We start from the raw sequence: 6600 nt of genomic DNA, 5'->3' as shown, positions 1-6600 counted from the left end.
TGTGGGTAATAATAACATTAATTGTGATAATGCATGTAACATGCTTTGTGTAATTCTTGATATTGCTTAATTAATGTGAGCTCTTATAATGTCAGACAAGAGGACTAACACCTGTTGTTCACCTCCAGTTCTCAGGCCTCATCTCTGGCTGCCTTTTTCTCTGACCCACAGGCTGCAAGTGTTCTCCTCTACTGCTAAGATATAAATGGAAAGAGTATAAAACTAAAAAGTTAGAATAATCCTGAATGTCCCCTTGAAATAGGAAGAAAAGGCAATAAAACATGCAACTTTTGGACAAAAGTTTTAGTGTTCATACCACACTCCCTTCCAGGCATCTCTGTTCTAGAGGAAAACCTTAGGAACTCAGTTACATAGAGAAATGCAAAAGGTGCATTTAGCATGGCTTTATAGCATGTTAGTTTTCCAAAACAAGCAGTCAACTGAGAAAAATGCTAATTAATATGTTACATTTAAGTTTAATATGGGTCATATATTCATTGAGCCTAATGGTGGTAGGTAGTAGTTTGTTCAAGCCAGCTTGTGGTAGCTTGTAAGGGACAATTTGTAAATATTCAGAAAATTTGTGATCTAGTTTTAGACAGTTATGTTTAAAAATTAAATTATGTAGTTATATTTAAATTATATTCTTAAAGTGTTTTAAATACTTAAAAGTCATCATGTCCCAACTATTTTCTACATTTAATTTTCCTCTTGTTTGTGCTATTGTCTTTATATCTCTTGCATTTCTGTAAGTGCATGTTACTATACATCTCTTCCCAACTCTGTGGTAAGCCCCATTACATCAAAGTTTAAAATCAGCCATGGTAGGAATATATATATATATATATATATATATATATATATATATATATATACACACACACACACACACACACACACACACACACACACACCACAGAAGTCTGCAAACACTACAAGTCGGGACTTGATTTTCTTTTATTTTTCTAAACTTAAGAAAAATGGAGACTGTTAATAATGGAGAATAAAGTTGACTGTTGTGTCTTTGGCCGTTAACATTATGAATACTTCCTCATACAATAACTGGTCAGCAGGGTGTGTCATAAGACCTGGCTTCTTGCCTATATTAACATCTAATTCTGAAAGGTCATTCCTGCTCCACAGCTAACTGTAGGATTGGCTAAAGCCTCTGTTACAGATGCATCACAGTTCAGCTTATCCTAGCAACATCTGTGTCCTTCACTCTTAGAGATGCTGTTCCCAAGGGTAACTCCAGATAAACTTATTACATGCAAATCTCCATCTAAAAGTCTGTTTCCTGCAAAACTCAAACTAAGTTGGTGTCTCGACTGACTTGAGAAAGCAAATTATAAAATAGGATTTTGTAGCAGGCTGGCAAAGGGACCCTGTCATTGTTGGTAAGTGACATATAGATCGCTCCAGGTGTATTGTCATGGTACAAATGTTAAAGTTGTGACTGGTGATGAACTTGGCTGAGATGTCAGTGTAAGTATATGAATTGTCAGGTGTAGTATCTCAGAACATTGTGAGGTACAAGAGAATTAGTGATTATAAGGACCATATAAAAATATGGCTGAGGTCAACAGATTCTTTAAAGACAGTAAAAGGCTGAAGGTAAATAATCACCAGTTTATGGCAAAATATGAAAACTAGAGGGACTAACTAAATGATAGCTTATTAAGAGATAATCATCTCCTTTAACAAGAAGACAGAAGGAAATAAGAAGCAGTCCCAAGATTTCGTTAAGAGGGTAGCAGAGTGTCAAAGTTTAAATCCTCAAATCCAGTAAATCTTTTATGCCAAGATTAGGTGTTTTATAGAGAAAATGAGAACTGTATGAGTTGGATTAGGAGCATGAGGATTGATGCACTAAAAAATCATGAATCCTTAGATTCCCAGGAATACTTTGGATTTACCAAAGTGGCCAACTCTTCCATGTTAGTTCCCCCTTATTTAAAGACAATACAGAGTCCCTATTTTAAAATAAAACATGCCCTACCACATTCCCACCTGCCCTCCTGACTACCAGAGGAATAACTGAGATCAAAACACAACAGAATGTGGATAAGCAAGTGCTCAGTCTGAATAAAGAAGAGACTCTCTGATGAAGAAGCTGCAGGAGTTATCCAAAATGTTTTGGCTAGACCTATGAAACCACATGTGACACTGGCTCCTGAGGATGCTGGGAAGTAATTTAAAATTGGATAAATTCTTTGATATGGCAGCATTTTCTCAGAACGCAGGATTTAACACCCTGATGAGAATTCTGGGAAATGTGCTAACATGCTGCTAAGATGACTTTGGGAACTTTGGAGAAGCAATATTCCATGGTGAAATTGATAAGCCACAAATGCATGGCAGATGGTAGAATAAAGGATGATAAGATTCAGAAAAGTGGGAATATTAGAATAAATATACTAATAAAACTCATCTGCCTATTCTTTTTTTTTTTTTCACGGTACGCGGGACTCTCACTGCCGTGGCCTCTCCCGTTGTGGAGCACAGGCTCTGGAGGCGCAGGCCCAGAGACCATGGCTCACGGGCCTAGCCGCTCCACGGCATGTGGGATCCTCCTGGACCGGGGCACAAACCTGTGTCCCCTGCATCAGCAGGCGAACTCTCAACCACTGCACCACCAGGGAAGCCCTGCCTATTCTTTTTAATAGGAGGACCAAGAGGATATTCTTTTCACTAAAGCAATAAGGAATGCAGTGTTGAAAAGAGAGTTAGCAACCCTTGTTTGTTACACCTTTTGAAATCTTTCAATAGTTCCTGGATGCTGTTTTTGTTGCTGTTAATTTTCATTTTTCTCTCTTTGCATTTCAGTTTGGGGAGTTTCTACTGACCAGTTTTAGGTCACTGATTCTTTCCTTGGTTATGTCCAGTCTACTAGTATGCACATCAAAGGCATTCTTCACTTCTGTTAAGGTATGTTTTATTTCTAGCGTTTCTTTCTGAATTTTTTACTTAGAATCATCTCTTTGCTTACATTATTACTCTGTTCTTATATGTTGTCTACTTTTTCCATTATAGCCCTTAACATTGATCATAGTTATTTTAAAATCTCTGTCTGGTAATTCCAAAATCTAACATATGTGAGTCTAAATCTGATGCTTACTTTGCTTCTTCAGACTGTGATTTTTCCTTGTTTAGCATTACTTGTAATTTTTTTTGAAAACCAGTTACGATGTATTGGAGAATAGTAATGGAGGTATAAAGAAAAAAACATACTCTTATGTGTCTCCTCCACTGTCAATACTACTCTACAACAACTGCTTCACTTCTGACACCAGATGTGTAAGTTTTTCACACATTAAGCTAATCTGTAACACCAGATCGATGTCATACAATTTAATTCAATTCTGACACTGTCTACCTGGAGGTTAAGGATTCAGGCTTACAAGATTGCCCCTGATGAGATAAAATTTATATTTTATGGCAAAATTTAAACACAAAATTTTTCTTTGCCCATTTTGGCCTACTCCCTTCCCTTTAGAGTGTGCTGTGCATCTGCCTTAATTAGACCTCCTTAGGAGATAACATTCCTTCTTAATCTTGTAAGGGGCCAGGATGACCCATGACCCAATACTCACTTTGTATGTTTAGATCTGGATTGTGTAAACTATCAACAACACGTCATTTGATGTATAACCCTTTGTCTCAAAAGCTTATATAACTGCTTTGACTTCTAATGAGCAGAACAGTCAGAGCTTTCTGAAATACTGTCTCCAGGTTATAATCCGCATGTTGGCTCGCATACAATTTCCCATTTCTTTCTTAGATTGACTACTGATTTTTCTCATTGACATCCCCCACCCCCACCCCACACTGTAGACATCAATCACAAATGCAGGTTGTTACCTGTGCTTCTGATAGACTGGAGGTTCCCATGGGCCTCTCTTGGGTTTGATTAAATTTCTACAGTGGCTCACAGAACTCAGGAAAACAATTTACTTACTAGACTACTAGGGTATTATGAAGCTCTATTAGAGGCTACAAAATAACAGTCAGATGAAGAGCTACATAAGGCATGCTTTAGGGGAAGGATCAAACAGCTTTCATGTGCTTTCCAGGCAGCCATACTCTCTTCATCTCCATGTGTTCACCAACCTGGAAGTTCTCTGAAACTGGTCCTTTTGGGATTTTATGGAGGCTTCATTGCATAGGCATGACTGGTTAATTTACTGGTTATTGGTGATTGATTCAACCTCCTGCTCCTTCCCCCTTCGCTGAGGTCAAGCACTGAGACTGAAAGTTCCAACACTCTAATATTGATTGGTTCCCCTAGCAACCAGTCCCCCCATCTTTCAGGGCTTTCCAAAAGTCATTCCATTAACATAAACTCAGGTGTGGTTGAAAGCAGCTTGTTATGACACCCATTTCATCTTTATGACTTGGATCTATTTCAGGAAAGGATGATAAAAGACCAAATACTATAAAACAGAGGTGCTTCCACTGCTCTTATTACTTTGGAAAGTCTAAGAGTTTCAGAGTTCTGTGCCAGAAATGGGGGCAAAGACCAAATATATATATATATATATATATATATATATATATATATATATATATATATATATATATTTCTTATTACAAATTGCAATATCTCAAGAGGTAAATAGGTAGTTAGTGTGTGGTTGCATATTAATATGAATGGGAGTTCCAGTGTGCTTAATGGTTGATATAGCTGTAGGTAACGGAGGTTTCAATTTCCTCTAGTGTCCTTGTTTGTGTTGACTTTGTCCTGTCCTACTTATTACTCTTCTGAGAGATGTTGCATCTTGCAGCTATTTCTGTTGTAATTCACTGGTATTATAGCAGAGCCCTCTTAGTTTAGTGGTAAGGTGTGAGGAAGTAGAAAACTTCTCTAATGTTATGATGAATATCAGTATCATAATGGGCCTGGGTCCCCAAGATGTGGAGCTGGAGTATGAAAAATACCCTTCCTGAAGGTGGGGTAATCTCTAGTAAACTGTTTTTCAGGAGGGCAGGACTTTGTTATAGAGAATGCTCATGGATTTATTTCACAATTTCACTCTTCCTCTCCCACTGTGAGAACCAAGAGTTGATCTTTCTAGGCTCTTCACTGTGAGAAATAGGTGGGATTTCTGATCTTAAAACCCACAAAAGCATGTGAGGCTCTGTAAGACCCGATCCCCAGAAGTTTCTCACTTTCATATTAATCCACACTTAGCCTCTAGCAATTCATTAAGATTACCATTTATTTGTTCCTACCAGTTTATGGCTATAGCAACTTTTCCTGGTAAGCAGATCTCATTTGTGACTGTGTAAATTCACTCATCTTTCCAGATTTTGAGGTGACATCTTGCCCTGTGGGTTAAAAAAGTCATCGATTCTGAGTTTTTTCATCTTTTATTTGTTGTAAAGATGGGAGAGATGACCACTAAACTCTTCACATGGTGAAGATGAAACCAGAAGTCTTTTCACACCCTTTTAATAATCAGTGTTCCAGTTAGTTGAAGTAACATTCCTTTTCGGTTTTTTTTTTTTTTTTTTTTGCAGTACGTGGGCCTCTCACTGTTGTGGCCTCTCCCTCTGCAGAGCACAGGCTCTGGACGTGCAGGCTCAGCGGCCATGGCTCACAGGCCCAGCCGCTCCATGGCATGTGGGATCTTCCCGGACCGGGGCATGAACCCATGTCCCCTTCATCGGCAGGCGGACTCTTAACCACTGCGCCACCAGGGAGGCCCTCCTGTTCTTTTTTCTTAATTATACTCATCTTCTTTGCACTCATCAGTGTCCCATTATCTAACATTCCTGTAAACAACTAAGCATCATTTCTCAGATTTAGTATTCTTCCTTGACTAAATAGTTCAAATGGAAGATGATCATTATTTCCTCTCCTTGATTAGCCTGGTCACAGGGCTCTGTTCTAGGCTTGAACAATAAGATGCTCCTGTTAGGTACTATGAATCTTGAGGCTGTGGTTCTGATACCACACCTCAGATGGGGCTCAAGTACACAATCTTCCAACTGAAACCAAACAACTCATCTCAGGGCTTAATGAAGCTCAGGTTCTTTATGTCTTGGCACAGAAGGAATTTAATGAGAGGCAAAGTGATAGGTAAGAAGTAGATCTATTCAAAACTACAAGATTCACACTGGTCAGAATGGTCATCATTAAAAAGTCTACAAACAATAAATGCTGGAATGGGTGTGAAGAAAAGGGAACCCTCCTACACTGTTGGTGGGAATGTAAATTGGTGAAGCCACTATGGAAAGCAGTATAGAGGTTCCTCAAAAAATTTAAAATAGAGTTGCCATATGACCCAGCAATCCCACTCCTCGGCATATATCTAGACATAATTATAATTCAAAAATATACATGCACCCCTATGTTCATAGCAGCACTATTCACAATAGCCAAGACATGGAAACAACCTAAATGTCCATCAACAGATGAATGGATAAAGAAGATGTGGTATATATACAATGGAATATTACTCAGCTATTTAAAAAAAGAAATGAAATAATGCCATTTGCAGCAACATGTGTGGACCTAGAAATTATTACACTAAGTGAAGTAAGTCAGAAAGAGGAAGACAGATACCATATGATATCACTTATATGTGGAATCTAAAA

Source organism: Mesoplodon mirus, assembly GCF_964341445.2.
Source record: "Mesoplodon mirus genome assembly, chromosome: 2".
NCBI lineage: Eukaryota > Metazoa > Chordata > Mammalia > Artiodactyla > Ziphiidae > Mesoplodon > Mesoplodon mirus.
Note: the sequence above shows the minus strand (reverse complement) of the source record.